This window comes from Trachypithecus francoisi, unplaced genomic scaffold (assembly GCF_009764315.1).
Source record: "Trachypithecus francoisi isolate TF-2019V2 unplaced genomic scaffold, Tfra_2.0 Lachesis_group1, whole genome shotgun sequence".
Lineage (NCBI taxonomy): Eukaryota > Metazoa > Chordata > Mammalia > Primates > Cercopithecidae > Trachypithecus > Trachypithecus francoisi.
The window spans coordinates 92942448-92958861 of record NW_022681454.1 but is presented as its reverse complement, the minus strand read 5'-3'; the positions used below and the strand labels follow the sequence as shown (position 1 = coordinate 92958861).

The window sequence follows — 16414 nt, the reverse complement described above, 5'->3', positions numbered from 1 at the left end:
CAGTGAGACATGTAAAAAAGATATACAATAGGTTTCATGTCAAATGAGGTAGTAAAGAAATCCATTGTAATTCTGATAGGAGTGCAGAATCTCAACAATTTAAACATGGCAATTAAAAGGTGTGAAAAGGCCAGGCATGGTGGCTTACGCCTATAATCCGAGCACTTTGGGAAGTTGAGGCGGGTGGATCACCTGGGGTCAGGAGTTCACGACCAGCCTGGCTAACATGGTGAAACCCCATCTCTACTAAAAATACAAAAAATTAGCTGGGAGTGGTGGTGGGTGCCTGTAATCCCAGTTACTTGGGAGGCTGAAGCAGGAGAATCACTTGAACCTGGGAGGCGGGGGTTGCAGTGAGCAGAGATCGCACCATTGTACTCCAGCCTGGGCAACAAGAGTGAAACTGTCTCAAAAAAAAAAAAAAAAAAGTCACATTGCAGTAAAATGAATTTTAAACAGGGGCTTGAGGGGAAAATCCTATAAGTAGTAGTGTCAATATCCATTTTGAAACTGTATCTGTATAAAGTCCCTAAGTTCTAACGAGTTACGTCAGAGATGGGAATGAGTGGGCAGGCAATATTGCTTCTGTGCTAATCCAAAAAATTTAGTTTGTGATTTAATATGGAATATTTAAAAGAATACATCTAAATAAATTTAAATGCTGTTAGACTTATGGATTTAATTTGAAATGTATAAGTTTGACTGATGTTAGACTTGCAACTTTAATTCAAAAATTATAAAATTCTTTGTTCATGAACATTATTTCAAATTTTAAAATAATTCAGTAGTAAACCCTCGAGTTTAAATTTATCAGATGTGTAAGTAATAGTCAAATGCTTGCACAGACTTATTGGATTTGCAAGCCTTCCTTGATTTGTTGTTTTCTTCCCTCAGACATTAGAAAACTCCAACTGAACCTTCTCTTCACACATGCCGTCTTTGCCTTTGACCTTCTCTTGTCAATGTTTTGACTTAGCACAAAAGCTCTCACCAGAAGCCTAGCAGATGACAGCACCACGCTTCTTGTACAACCTGTAGAACCATAAACTAAATAAACCTCTTTTCCTTATAAATTACCCAGCCTCAGATATTCCTTTTTAGCAACACAAAATGGAAAAAAAAAAATCCTCAATTGACTGTCTTCTGACTAGATAGTAAGAATATGGAGAGAGAGAAAAAAGAGAGAAAATACTGTGTATTGGTTTTGTTAATGTGTCTACTAATTTCCTCTGTTTGGAATGACTGGCATTTCTTAATGTTTCTGCTTCTGTTAACATTGAGTGGAATACCTAAAATGTTTCTGACTTGTCAGATGATATACAAATTTAATCAAAGTTTATAATTAGGTGGACACAAATTTCATTCACAAAATTATTTTAATTTTATTCCTGATCACCTAATGTATATTCCTTTAAAACAAAAAAGAGGAAGGAAGCAGGGAGGAAGGAGGGAGAGGAAGGATAAAAGAAGAGGAAGGAAGGAAGAGAGGGAGGGAGGGAGGGAGGGAGAAAAGGAGAGAAGGAAGGTAGATTGGGAGGAAGGTTGGGAAGGAGGGAGGGAGGGAAAAAGGCAAAATTCCTATCTTTCAGAGTGCTATGATCTGAATGTGTCCCCCACATTTTTGTGTTGAAACTTAATTAACAGTGTGATAACGTTAAGAGGTGATGTCTTTAGGTGAATAAGTCAAGAAGGCAGAGCCTTCATAAATGATTAGTGACCTGTAAAAGGTGTGAGGGAGCTGTTCATCCCTTCTGCCCCCCTTGTTTTTTTCACCCCTTCTGCCATGTGAGAATGCAGCAACAAGTTGCCATCATGGAAGAAGAGAGCAGCCCTCACCAGGCACCAAACCTGCCAGCACCTTGATCTTATATTTCCCAGTCTCCAGAACTGTGAGAAATCAATTTCTTTTACATATAAATTACCAGTCTGGGGTATTTTGTTTGACCAACACAAATAATCTAAGACAAAGAGTTATTCAAAATGCAATCCTTTTACTCTTTTCTCTTTTGGAAATATTCAGTCATTCACCAAATATTTTTCAGGTGCCTAAGTGCCACATCCTGTGTTAGATGCTAAAGATACACTCCTGAGCAATACAGGCATGGCCCATACCTGTGTAGAATTTAAACAGAACTTCATAAGGTACAATAGAATAGACTAAAAAACCACAAAAGACAAGTAGATATTAATTTTCTAATTAACTTGAAATATCTCTAAACTATATTTTAATTCCTCACTTTATCAATATTTACTATACTAATAGATATATTGAATTTAAAGGGTAGATGTGGAAAAAAAGTTCTATTACACCAAATGCCTTATAGGTTGATTTTTAAGATAAATATTTTCATATTTCACTCTTTCAAACTAGTTATTTTTATTAAGCAAGGGACAAATATAACAGACTAATTATGCTGTTTGGGGCAATGGTTTTAAAAATGGTCACAATTGGCTGGGCGCAGTGGCTCACACCTGTAATCCCAGCACTTTGGGAGTCCGAGGCAGGCAGATCACGAGGTCAGGAGATCAAGACCATTCTGGCTAACACGGTTAAACCCCGTCTCTATTAAAAATACAAAAAATTAGCCGGGTGTGGTGGCACGCTACTCAGGAGGCTGACGCAGGAGAATCGCTTGAACCCGAGAGGTGAGGTTGCAGTGATCTGAGATCGCACCAGTGCACTCCAGGCTGGGTGACAGAGCGAGACTCCATCTCCAAAAAAAAAAAAAGAAAATCTCTTTATGATTAAAAAAATCTCCTACAGTCTATAAGGTTTTATAGGAAGTAATTAAATGCAAATGAGAAAACCATCTCAATATGAATTTTCCTTGCTCTTGAGAATATATTTTAATTTTAAAAACCACCTGATATACTTGTTCTTTTCTAAGTGCTTCATCCATTTCCACAAACTGAAAAGTATAATTTAGACTTAGGTCTTCCCTGCAAGAATTGGTCAGAAGCATTCCTACATAACACACAAAATTCAGAAAGTGAGCACAAAAGGCTAAGTCTACCCTCTTACTATGAGAACAAACAGGCTAACATTGCACTTTGTCAGTCTTAGAGTCCTATCTGGTTTCTTCATTCTTGTATGATTGCTTCTCTGGCCTCAATCCATTAACACTGCCCCTTTTCCTACTCTTTAAACACCATTTAACACACTAAAGTTGTACTGACCCATTCACATCTTTTGACATTATGGTTTAGTGTTCTCATACTGTGCTATACATTTCCTTTTACTTTGTTCAAGCAGTATAAATGATTTTACCATAAATTTTGACCCCAGCCCTTGTTCAAAAATGGGCACATTAAAAATTTGTATTTACCTTTTAGATGTCTCTCAAATAATATTATTGTTTCATTCAAATCCAAAGATCTAGTTTAGTTTCTGTGGAGCTGAAATGCTTACTGGCTGCCTCCTCACTGGCTCTACAACCTCCAGGCTGCCTCCCACTTATCAAATCATTCCTTAGTGTTGTTTACGAAGACAATGGCAGTAGTGACTAGCAGCTGGTGATAACATTTGGTGCCTTCCAGATTTCGGTATTTCATGTCCCGTGTCTGGGACACATGCACACCACCAAGCTCACCCTGTTTCTGGTTTTTCTACAGCTTGGTAAAGCGATCACAGCTTCTTTCTTACTTAATGCTTAGAGGATATCTACAGGAGTTTGGATTGGACTGTGTGTCTTACTGGAATCAGACATGAAATAGTGCCAGTCCTTAGAACCACAGACTCAGCACCTGCATCTGGCTCTGATTCACATCTGCTGTCTACTATTTAGTTCAAAATCATACGAGTTTTTTTGTTCATGGTCACGTGATCAGAAATCCAAATAAAAGCAGGCAGTATGAATTATTTTATAGATTTATTACAATGATGAGGCAAGAAGGTCTGTGTGGCGACTCTTGGGGCGATCAAATGCATGTAGAGGTTCTGACTATATTTGTTTACCTCTGTAGGTGGCTCTTCAAAACGCTCCACTTCAAAGTGGACTTTTAGTGGAATTTAATTTGAACATCTCAAAATCGATTAATTCAACTTCAATTATAGTGTCTAATATAACAGCTTATAGCAGGCAATTATCCAACATAGCACAGAATTAGTTGAGACTCACTGGCACCCAGTTTGTGCTTGGGTTTTTTGTTGTTATTGTTTGTTAATCTCAGGGAATATACATATATGTGTATAGATATATATATTTTTTAGATCCTCAGGGTCTACTTTAATTTTAGAAACATAATATTGTGTTTTTACTGCCACTCCTCCTTATTTGGTACAGATCCTATAACCCAAAAAGTGTTTAAAAATGTGAATTTAATACAGATGAATTAACATTTTCTAAGCTAGTGGCCTTTCTGTGAAGCAGAGCTATAATTTTCCTACTCTTTAAAGCCGCAGCAAGGTGTGATGGCTCACACCTGTGATCCCAGTACCTTGGGAAGTCGAGGCGGGAAGATCACTTGAGCTCAGGAATTCCAGACCAGCCTAGCCAACATGGAGAAACCCCGTCTCTACAAAAAACACAAAAAATTAGCCAGGCGTAGTGGCGCGTGCCTAGCTACTCCAGTAGTCCTAACTACTCCAGAGGCTGAGACAAGAGAATCACTTGAACCCGAGAAGCAAAGGTTGCAGTGAACTGAGATTGTGCCACTGCACTCCAGCCTGGGCAACAGAGCAAGACTCCCTCTACCACAATTTTGATCGCAATGCATGCAATCAACCCTATCACGAAAGACAAGAAGCACCTGACAATTAAAGAGATTATTATATTTGGACTGTATTGGGAGATTATTCATTGATGAGGAACCCTAAATAAGTAGGGTTTTGTTTATTTATTTATTTCTATTTTATTTTTATTTTTTGAGACACAGTCTCGCTCTGTCGCCCAGGCTGGAGTGCAGTGGCGTGATCTCGGCTCACTGCAAGCTCCGCCTCCTGGATTCACATCATTCTCCCGCCTCAGCCTCCCCAGTAGCTGGGACTACAGGCGCCCCCCCACCATGCTCAGTTAATTTTTTGTATTTTTAGTAGAGACGGGGTTTAACCATATTAGCCAGGATGGTCTCGATCTCCTGACCTCGTGATCCGCCCGCCTCAGCCCCCCAAAGTGCTGGGATTACAGGCGTGAGCCACCGTGCCCGGCCTGAGGAAGGATTTTAAAGAGTTGAATAAACAGGGAAGTCATTGGGGAAGGATGGAGATGGATTTTTTGGTTTGCTTGCTTGCTCTGTTTTTTGTTTCTTTGTTTGTTTGTTTTTTCTTTTTTTTTTGAGGCAGAGTCTCACTCTGTCGCCCAGACTGGAGTGCAGTGTTGTAATCTCGGCTCACTACAACCTCTGCCTCCCAGTCTCAAGTGATTCTCGTGCCTCAGCCTCCCGAGTAGCTGGGATTACAGGCAGGTGCCACCATGCCTGCCTAATTTTTGTATTTTCAGTAGAGACAGGGTTTCACCATGTTGGCCAGGCTGATCTCGAACTCCTGACCTCAAGTGATCCACCGGTCACCACCCCTGGCCAAAATGGGTCTTAACTAAGAGCACACAACAGACAGCAGGGTAGTTGTTCGTGGTTAGTCATTTCTTGGAGCACAAAAGAGTCAGAGAAGGGATCCTGACTGTCTGGGTTTCCAGGTACACAGGCTTAGATAAAATTCAACATTGTCAATTGTCCTTTTGTTCAAGATAAATGAATGTCACTCATTGCTGAACAACTTCGAGCTGATTATAAACTTCCCAAATGTTGATGAAGGGTCTAAGAAGTAGTCTCTCAAGGATTATTGTTGGTATCCTTCCTAGAAAATTGGTTAAACCATCTGTTAAGAGGTGGTAGAAAATGTTGATTATTTTAGGATCCTGGAGGCCTAAAGGCTTGGGCATTGCAATAGATGGATGCCTAAAAGGAAAAAGAGAAATGTTAGGATAAAAAGTTGTATTATAGTAAAGAACTAGGAGTTGAACTCTGAGGGTACTAGTTCAGTGGATTCCAAGAGGTTGTTGAAAATCTTTTGGGTACACAGCATTGCTTGTTGCATTTCATGCTCTTAAGATAGGTTGTCAATGCTGTTGGTGATGTCCACAGTCTTGGTTGCATCTCATCTAAGGGTATGCTTGACCCAGGAATTCCTGGAATTCACTGGAATTCCTTAGTGGTCCAGACAATGGGTTGTCCAGGGAGAAATCCAGCTTACTCATGGGTTGCTGCAGTGGTGGGTTCTTCCAAGTTTATATCAGAACATTGTTTAACTCGCGGGACTTCTTCAGATTCCGTGGAAAGGGTCAACTGCAAGGGAGCCTAAAGTCCCAGAGATTGGGCAGTCAGGTTTAGTTCTCCATGACTCTGAGTCAGGCAAAAGGAAGAAAAATTGGAAACATTAGTTTGAAGAACTATAGCCAGATATTGAAGGAAACCAGAAGAATTAAAAATTTGGTAAGGATTAACTATTTGAGCAAGGTAACCAAATTCAGTCCAATTTATGGGTAGGTACCAGAACTGATTTTTTCACAGGGTGAGGGTTGGAAGTCACTTAAGTCTCTGACAGACAAGACAGAGTTTGCATATCTATCAGTTATCTGAAATTGACAGAGACCTGAAAAAGACATCAAAGATCATGAACTAGGCTGGAATCTGATAACCAGGAAGGATGTGCCGTAAATGACGCATAGTTTTCCATTGAAACACAAAATTTATTTCTATAGTCACCCATCTTTTGATCAAAAATGTTCCCAAAAAGAAGATTTTTTTTTTTTGAGACAGAGTCTCACTGTCGCCCAGGCTGGAGTGCAGTGGCAGGATCTCGGCTCACTGCAATCTTCACCTCCCAGGTTCAACTAATTCTCATGCTTCAGTCTCCCCAGTAGCCGGGAGTTACAGGCACACACCGCCATGCCTGGCTCATTTATATATATATATATATATATTTTTTTTTTTTTTTTTTCTTTCTTCTTTGAGACGGAGTCTTGCTCTGTTGCCCAGGCTAGAGTGCAGTGGTGGCTGGATCTCGGCTCACTGCAAGCTCCGCCATCCTGGTTTAGGCCATTCTCCAGCCTCAGCCTCCCGAGTGGCTGCGACTACAGGCGCCCGCCACCTCACCCGGCTAGTTTTTTTGTATTTTTTAGTAGAGACGGGGTTTCACCGTGTTAACCAGGATGGTCTCGATCTCCTGACCTCGTGATCCGCCCGTCTCGGCCTCCCAAAGTGCTGGGATTACAGGCTTGAGCCACCGCGCCCGGCAGAAAGTTTTATTTTATTTTCTTTTTTTCTTTTTTTTTTTTTGAGGCTGAGTCTTGCTCTGTCGCCCAGGCTGGAGTGCAGTGGCCAGATCTCAGCTCACGGCAAGCTCCGCCTCCTGGGTTCCCGCCATTCTCCTGCCTCAGCCTCCCGAGTAGGTGGGACTACAGGCGCCTGCCACCTCGCCCGGCTAGTTTTTTGTATTTTTAGTAGAGACGGGGTTTCACTGTGTTCGCCAGGATGGTCTCGATCTCCTGACCTTGTGATCCGCCCGTCTCGGCCTCCCAAGAAAGTTTTATTTTTAAGAGGTCTTCATCTTTCTATTCCATTCCAGTAGAAGGAGACAGCATTTAAGTGATTACATTCTACTGAATAGTTTGGGATGAGAGAGAATAATGCTGACCCTTGTATTAGTCCATTCTCAAATTGCTATAAAATAAAAGAATTTAAAAATTGCTATAAAATAATACCTGAGACTGCATAATTTACAAAGAAAAGAGGTTTAATTTGCTCACAGTTCTGCAGGCTGTATAGGAAGCATAGCAGGTTCTGCTTCTGGGGAGACCTCAGGAAACTTATAATCATGGCAGAAGGTGAAGGGGAAGCAGGCATCTTCACATGGCTGGAGCAGGAGGAAGGTGGGGTGAGGAGGTGCCACACACTTTTAAACACCTAGATCTCATGAGAACTTGCTCATGAGTTTGGTACATAGTACCAAGCGGAAAAATCTGCCCCCATGATCCAGTCACCTCCCACTGGGCTCCACCTCCAACTTTGGGGATTACAATTCCACATGAGATTTGGGTGAGGACATAGATCCAAACCATATCACTTGTATTGTTCTGAAGATCAAATGGAATAATTCTTGTGTGAATACTTTGTAAATTGTGAAGTAGTATGACATTTGTAAGGTGTTATCATTTAAATTATAACATTTATTGAGCATTTGCCATGGACTGGGCATTATACTGAGTGTTTATATAGCTTATAACATTAAATTCTGTGGTAGCCAAATCTAGTTGCTTAGTAGATCCCCCTGGCTATCCACATGCACATAGAATCAAGAATTATATACAATTTATGAATCACAAGATATGGCATAAGATCTGGAGATTCACATTATCCCAATCTCCTAAGGGAATTTCAGTATACAGCAGGTTTTAGAACCACTGATTTAGTCTTCAAACTAACTCACTGAGGAAATAACTAATTATCATCTCCGTTTCCTTTCTTTGCTGAAGAGCCTTAATGAGATATAAAAAAAATCAAGTTTTTTTCCATTCTCTGAAAATTCTATATCATTTGGTATGTCAGAATAACACTTTTGTAAAACTGGGAAATGGAGTAGAACGCCTTGTCCTCAAAGAGCTTACAATTTTGAGAAATGCCCATGTAAGGAATTATTTACATAATATTGAAGTGTGATGAAGATTATGAAAGAGGCAAGTTTCAGCTAAAGCAGCAATAGAGAGAGGAAGCAGTCATCCCTGCCTGGGGAGAGTGAAGGTGTGGGAGAGTTTCACAGAAGATGAGAGTGATAGAAGCATGTACAGAGACAAGGACGTATGAGCCAGCACAGCTTATTGAAAGAATGGAAAGAATTCAGTATGGCTATTGGGGAGGGCATTCAGGAAAGCATGGGCTTTGCAGTCTGATAAACGCAGTTTTAGATTCTGGATGCGCTACTTACTGGCTAAGTGACCTTGGGTAATTTCACTTAGCGTCCTTGAATCTTAGATTTCTCAGCTGTGATAACAAAACCTTTCTACCTTTCAGAGTATTTGTCAAGGTTAATGGAAACTCTTATTATAAATTAACACGTATTAATTTATTTTCATTAGAATATTCTACTACTACTACTACTGCAAGCCTTTTGGAAAGCATTTGGGCATTATTACGTTAGTTAGCTTTGGGGATGCCATTGAAATTAGAGAAGGGTGTGAATGCATTTACTTTCTACCAGTGATACTTTGTCAGCAGGACAAGGATGAATCCAAGGACACTGGAGGCAAAGAGATCACTTCCTGGACTAATTCTCATTCTAGATGATGCATAATAAGAATATTAGTACTGGTTGGGTGCGGTGGCTCACATCTGTAATCCCAGCACTTTGGGAAGCTGAGGCAAGTGGGTCACTTGAGGTCAAGGGTGCGAGACCAGCCTGATCAACATGGTGAAACCCTGTCTCTACTCAAAAATACAAAATTAGTTAGGTGTGGTGGTGCATGCCTGTTAAGGGAGGAGACCACCCCTTATATTGTCTTATGCCCAATTTCTGCCTCCAAAGAAAGAAAAAGTAAAAACTGAAAGGCAGAAATGAAATCCACAAGCAGACAGCCCAGTGCCACACCCTAGGCCTGGTAGTTAAAGATCGACCCCTGACTTAATTGGTTATGTTATCTATAGATTGCAGACATTGTATAGAAAAGCACTGTGAAAATCCCTACCCTGTTTTTTCAGATCTAATTACCCGTGCATGCAGCCCCCAGTCACCTACCCCCTGCTTGCTCAATCGATCACGACCTCTCATGCAGATCCCCTTAGAGTTGTGAGCCCTTAAAAGGGACAGGAATTGCTCAGTCGGGGAGCTCGGCTTTTGAGACAGGAGTCTTGCTGATGCCCCCAGCCAAATGAAGTCCTTCCTTCTTAACTGGGCGTCTGAGGAGTTTTGTCTGCGGCTCGTCCTCCTACACTGTAATCCCAGCCACTTGGGAGGCTGAGGCAGGAGAATCGCTTCAACCCAAGATGCGGAGGTTGCAGTGAGCTGAGATAGCGCGATTGCACTCCAGTCTGGGCAACAAGAGTGAAACTCCATCTCAAAAGTAAAAAGAATATTAGTGGGGATGGGGAGAAAAAGATGGATTCAGAGATATTTAGGAGATGGTTTAACATATCTATCACATACGATTATGTTTAAAGACAAAACTAAGCATGAGGCAAAAATAACAAAGTCTATTTGTTTATAAACTTGTAGCAAGAAAGCCCTTGGCAATGTTTTATTTCAGCAGGTTTTCAATGGTATTGGACAAGTATGAGTTTATAGTGTGTGAAGAAAATACTAAGTCTCTGATTGGCAAGCATTTATTAAAGTAGGAATTTTAGAAGCAAGGGAGAATTTTATTGAGTGGTCATTGAGTTCATCTGGCAATAGTTGATAGGCCATAAAGGGGCAAAGCAGTTGGAATCATTTCAAAACAGAAGAATTGTTCAATGTTAGAGGTGGAAAGTTTTCCATGGTGACCATTCCAGGGAACAGGTGGGGAACAAATGGGGAACAAGTGGGGTCGATGGGGTACTCTTTTGAGGTCAAATTATCATCACAGTCCTTATTGGGAATGGCTGCCATGGTAGGCAGTTTTTCTCAATTATTCAATATGAAGATCAGATAAAAGTTTGTTTATTCATTTTGCCTGGGTGGAAAAATTCTAAATAATTTTAGTGGATGAAAGAACTTGGTACGTATTATTGGGCATCATGGTATCTATCACTGTATGTGCTAACTTGGGGGCATATTTCTTTTAGGGAAGATTTTAAGATAGCCATCATTTTCATTTGCATACTGATGTGCATGGGGTTTTCTATTGGTGCAGAGTTAATTCTACAAGTTACAAATAAGACCAATATCAGTCTTAAAAAATTAATCATATCTGCTGTGGAGTTTTACACTGAAGTTTACGAGCAGAAATATTTTCATATTCATGTTAGTAAACATGCCTGATGCACAGAGCTTTTGAATAGAAAAGACCAGGATAATTTAAAAATATACTTTGAAAGCAAGCAAGAACCTCCTTAATCTTACATGTGCTTTAATTTGCTTTCATGTGCTTTGTCTAGGTAAAGCAAACTTTTCCATGAAAGAAAGCTTGGACAGAAAATATGCTTGGTAAATCAGTCTTCTAAAAGCTGCTGGAGGTAAGGAAAAAAATTAGTAATATGCTGATGCTAAACTGCCCATCTAATTAATTCTGGGTAATATATTAACAACAATTTTTTTGCTTTTTTTGGCAGAAGATTTGCCCTTTTTCACTAATCCTATCTCAATTTACTTCAAGAAGATTTCTTTAGTTGGCTAGGCAAGAAAATGTTCCTTGCCTCTCTTATATAACTTAGTGTTTCCACTTAAATAAAATGCCTTAAGGAAAAAGCAGTTGCAAAGGAGGTGGGAAGAAAGACAATAACAAGGCTAAAAGAACTTGGTTTTAACAGGCATATGCATGAGAACCTTTATAGACTAAGAACTTCTGGAGGGTGGGGTGTGGTCATCCTGGGATTAATGTTGAAAGGAATCTGTCACCTTTGAGCATGAGTACTTTTTACCTGTGGCTCTGTAACAAAGAGGCTATTGTGTTTCTAAACAGAAGCTCCAAACAGTGACAAAGAAACCAGGCAAAGGGGGCCAGAGGGGTTGTTGCTTACTAAACATTTTGGTAGCATTTTCAAAATAATTGGCTTAACTACATGACCAAACTAAGTTGTAATTTCAAGGGCACCACAATTTACAGGGATTTATGTTAAAGTTCTGTTAAGTAGCTCTTCTTTTTTTGTTCTTTTCTTTCTCTTCCTTCCTTCCTTCCTTCCTTCCTTCCTTCCTTCCTTCCTTCCTTTCTTTCTTTCTTTTCTTTCTTTTTTTGTAAATAGATCTCTAAGGGACATACACAGGGCCTGCAATGTTATGGATTAATACTTTATGAAACAGAAGACACTGTTGATGCAAGGATGGTAAGGGATGTTTGGAATCAGAAACATATAGTCACTCTGAATATGATAGGAGAGATGAAGACATGTATGAAGAACTAAATAAAAATAAAATTCTAGCCGGGCGCGGTGGCTCACGCCTGTAATCCCAGCTCTCAGGGAGGCAGAGGCGGGAGGATAGCTTGAGCCCAGGAGTTCGAGACCTGCCTGGGTAATACAGCAAGACCCCGTTCTCCACAAAAAGGAAAAAAAAAAAAAAGACAAAAAAAAATAAGCACAACTCCCCTTAAAAATAAAATTCTAGCCGGGCGCGGTGGCTCACGCCTGTAATCCCAGCTCTCAGGGAGGCAGAGGCGGGAGGATAGCTTGAGCCCAGGAGTTCGAGACCTGCCTGGGTAATACAGCAAGACCCCGTTCTCCACAAAAAGGAAAAAAAAAAAAAAGACAAAAAAAAAATAAGCACAACTCCCCTTAAAAATAAAATTCTAAGAATATGAAGTTCACACTGTGTATACTGTGCCAGTTAAAGGCAGTTTAGTGAGTAGCTAAAAGTCAGGCATCTGGAGCCAGGCTGCTTGGGTTTATCGCTCAGCTTTGCACTTGGGTAAACAAACAAACCCACCTGTAATCTTACTACTTAAAAAAATACAAAGTATTTACAGTAAAGTATGAAAGCAAACCCATACTTCATTAACCATTCTACATTTAATATGTATCCTTCTCAACATTTCCCCGAAGTTATACACATCGGTATATAATGGACACATGCATAATGCCAATAATACTGGTTTGCAATTAAAAACATCGTTTAGTGATCTAACATGAGCCATGTAGTACATACATGTTCATCTTGTGTGTACTCATTATCTTGTGTTATTGGATACGGGTCCCAATCCAGACCCCAAGAGAGGGTTCTTGGATCTCATGCAAGAAATAATTCAGGAAGAGTCCCTAAAGTGAAAGCAAGTTCATTACGAAAGTAAAGGAATAAAGAATGGCTACTCCATAGGCAGAGAAGCCCTGAAGTCTGTTGGTTGTCTATTTTTATGGTTATTTCTTTATCATACGCTAAACGAGAGGTGGGTTATTCAAGCTTCCCATTTTTAGACCATATAGGGTAACTTCTTGACGTTGCCATGGCATTTGTAAAGTGTCATGGCACTGGTGGGAGTGTAGCAGTGAGGATGAACAGAGTCACTCTCATCGCAGCCTTGGTTTTGGTGGGTTTTAGCCAGCTTATTTACTGCAACCTGTTTAATCAGCAGTGTCTTTTTGACCTGTATCTTTTGCCGACCTCCTATCTCATCCTGTGACTTAGAACGCCTTAACCATCTGGGAATGCAGCCCAGGAGGTCTCAGCCTCATTGTACCTAGCCCCTATTCATGATGGAGTTGCTCTAGTTCAGATGCCTCTGACACTTGTATATACTAAGATGACTATGGTATTTTTTTGTCTTATTAACTATTGGTCTATTTAATAAATATTTATGTGTCCAATATTTTGCTATTGTGATAGTAGAGTGAATGTCCTTATACATAAATATTAATGTTATTATTTCTGTGGGTTAAATTTCAACTGGGATGATAAATCAAAAGGTATGCACATTTTAAATTTTAATAGATACCTCCACATTACTTTTTAAAAGATTGTGCAAGGCCGGGCATGGTGGGTCACGCCTGTAATCCTAGTACTTCGGGAGACTGAGGCAGGCAGATTGCTTGAGTTCATGAGTTTGAGACCAGCCTGGGCAACATGGTGAAACTCTGTCTCTAAAAAATATACAAAAGTTAGCAGGGTGTGGTGTTATATGACTGTTTTCCCAGCTTCTTGAGAGGCTGAGGCAGGAGCATTGCTTGAACCCAGGAGGTTGAGGTCGCGGTGAGCCGAGATTACCCCACTGCACTCCAACCTGGGTGACAAAGTGAGACACTGTCTTAAAAAGAAAAAAAAAAGATTGTACTAATTTATGCTTTCAGATTTGTGTCAGAGAATGTCTTCTTCCTCACTTCTTCAATCCATATGAATTCTTTTTTGCTTTTTATTATTATAAAAAATGTTAAATACATCAAAAATAGGAAATAGTCTAATGAGCTCCCATAAACCCAACATCCCATTTCAATAATCATCAACTTTATTTTTATTCCTTCTTGTTGAATTATTTTAAAGCAGATATTAGACATGACATTTTCCCATGCAAAGTAGATATTTTATATCTTCAATTATTCTAATTCTGCTTTCTTCTAACGATATATAAACATGATGATGTTTGCTCTTCTCCCATTCTTATCTCTCAATGTGAGAAAATCAAAAACAGAACACTAAGAAGCTTCCTGTAAGACTTCAGGGAAGAGATGGAAAACTAAACACGTTTTACTTTTACTCCCAGAATTATTTTGAATTATTAGTAATCACTGGCTCTTAACACATACTGGTTTCTGATGTGGCTCTTTGATGCTGGTGTTCTCGTTAATGTCGAAACTGTTTATTGAATGAGAAATAATCTCCCACTCTAGGATGAGATGCATCATTGAGGAGCAGCCCCTTGGTTTTGGTGACAGACGTCAGAACTCCTACCAAACGACACTGCCCTGAGGATGCCAGCTTGTTGATACTGCTCCATGCTCAAAAAACAATCTGGGGGCCGGGCGTGGTCGCTCAAGCCTGTAATCCCAGCACTTTGGGAGGCCGAGAACGGGCGGATCACGAGGTGAGGAGATCGAGACCATCCTGGCTAACATGGTGAAACCCCGTCTCTACTAAAAAATACAAAAAAAAAACTAGCCGGGCGACGTGGCAGCCGCCTGTAGTCCCAGCTACTCGGGAGGCTGAGGCAGGAGAATGGCCTAAACCCAGGAGGCGGAGCTTGCAGTGAACTGAGATCCGGCCACTGCACTCCAGCCTGGGCGGCAGAGCGAGACTCCGTCTCAAAAAAAAAAAAAAAAAAAAAAAAATCTGGGGCCCACGACTAACAAAACCGTGATCCACAGTAACAAAACGTTTATTAGCATGACAGCCATCATAGGCCATGTCATCCTGAGGGAAGTGATCCAGAGTTTACTTATCTTTCCATCAAGTGGGAGATAGTAGAGGGCACCAGAAATTCGGAAGAAAGAAAGATGTTACCAGACCCCAGCACCTACCCAAAGTTAATATTGTCCCTTCAGTGGTTCAACAGAAAGATGTTAATGGAAAAGTGTCCTGATCCAGACTGTCCCTGTTTTTTTTTTTAAATAGAGGTGGTGTCTCACTATGTTGACCAGGCTGGTCTCGAATTCCTGAGCTCAAGTGATTCTCTCATTTCTCACGAGGCTGTGAAGAAATAGGCATGCTTTTACACTGTTGGTGGGAGTGTAAATTAGTTCAACCATTGTGGAAGACAGTGTGGCGATTCCTCAAGGATCTAGAACCAGAAATAACATTTGACCCAACAACCCCATTACTGGGTATTTACCCAAAGGATTATAAATCATTCTACTATAAAGACACGTGTACATGTATGTTTATTGCAGCACTATTTACAATAGCAAAGACTTGGAACCGACCCAGATGCACATCAGTGATAGACTGGATAAAGAAAATGTGGCACATATACACCATGGAATACTGTGCAGCCATAAGAAAGAATGAGTTCATGTCCTTTGCAGGGACATGGATGAAGCTGGAAGCCATCATTCTTAGTAAAGTAACACAGGAACAGAAAACCAAACACCGTATATTCTCACTCATAAGTGGGAGTTGAACAATGAGAACACGTGGACACAGGGAGGAGAACAACACACACTGAGACCTGTCTGGGGGTTGGGGGCAAGAGGAGGGACAGCATTAGGACAAAAACCTAATGCATGTGGGGCTTAAAACCTAGATGACGGGTTGATAGGTGCAGCAAACCACCATGGCACATGTATACCTATGTAAGAAACCTGCACATTCTGCACATGTATCCTGGAACTTAAAGAAAAATGAAAAAAAAAAAAAAGGATCTGGGGATTAAACATTCTGAATTTAATTGGCCTAATCCAATCTTCACACAGTAATAGCAGAGATCTTTTTGAAATGTAAATCAGATTTTGTTATTTACCAGTTTGAAACCAGTCACAGACTTACCATTGTACTAAAATAAAATTTAGGCCGGGCGCGGTGGCTCAAGCCTGTAATCCCAGCACTTTGGGAGGCCGAGACGGGCGGATCACGAGGTCAGGAGATCGAGACCATCCTGGCTAACACGGTGAAACCCCGTCTCTACTAAAAATACAAAAACTAGCTGGGCGAGGTAGCGGGCACCTGTAGTCCCAGCTACTCGGGAGGCTGAGGCAGGAGAATGGCGTAAACCCGGGAGGCAGAGCTTGCAGTGAGCTGAGATCTGGCCACTGCACTCCAGTCCGGGCGACAGAGCGAGACTCCGCCTCAAAAAAAAATAATAATAAAAATAAAAAAATAAAATAAAATAAAATAAAATTTAGATATCCTCAAGGAGGCCTACAAGCCTGG

General features: G+C 40.6%; 1 long non-coding RNA gene across 1 annotated transcript in view; it reads left to right on the top strand.

Annotated features, from left to right (window-relative positions):
• Positions 1-14631, top strand: part of LOC117085685 — a 46689-nt gene extending 32058 nt beyond the window's left edge. Inside the window, exons 2-3 of the long non-coding RNA XR_004438051.1 lie at positions 11065-11142; positions 14440-14631. This is a non-coding gene — a long non-coding RNA (uncharacterized LOC117085685). The remainder of the gene's footprint in view (positions 1-11064; positions 11143-14439) is intronic.
• The last annotated feature ends 1783 nt before the right edge of the window (positions 14632-16414 follow it).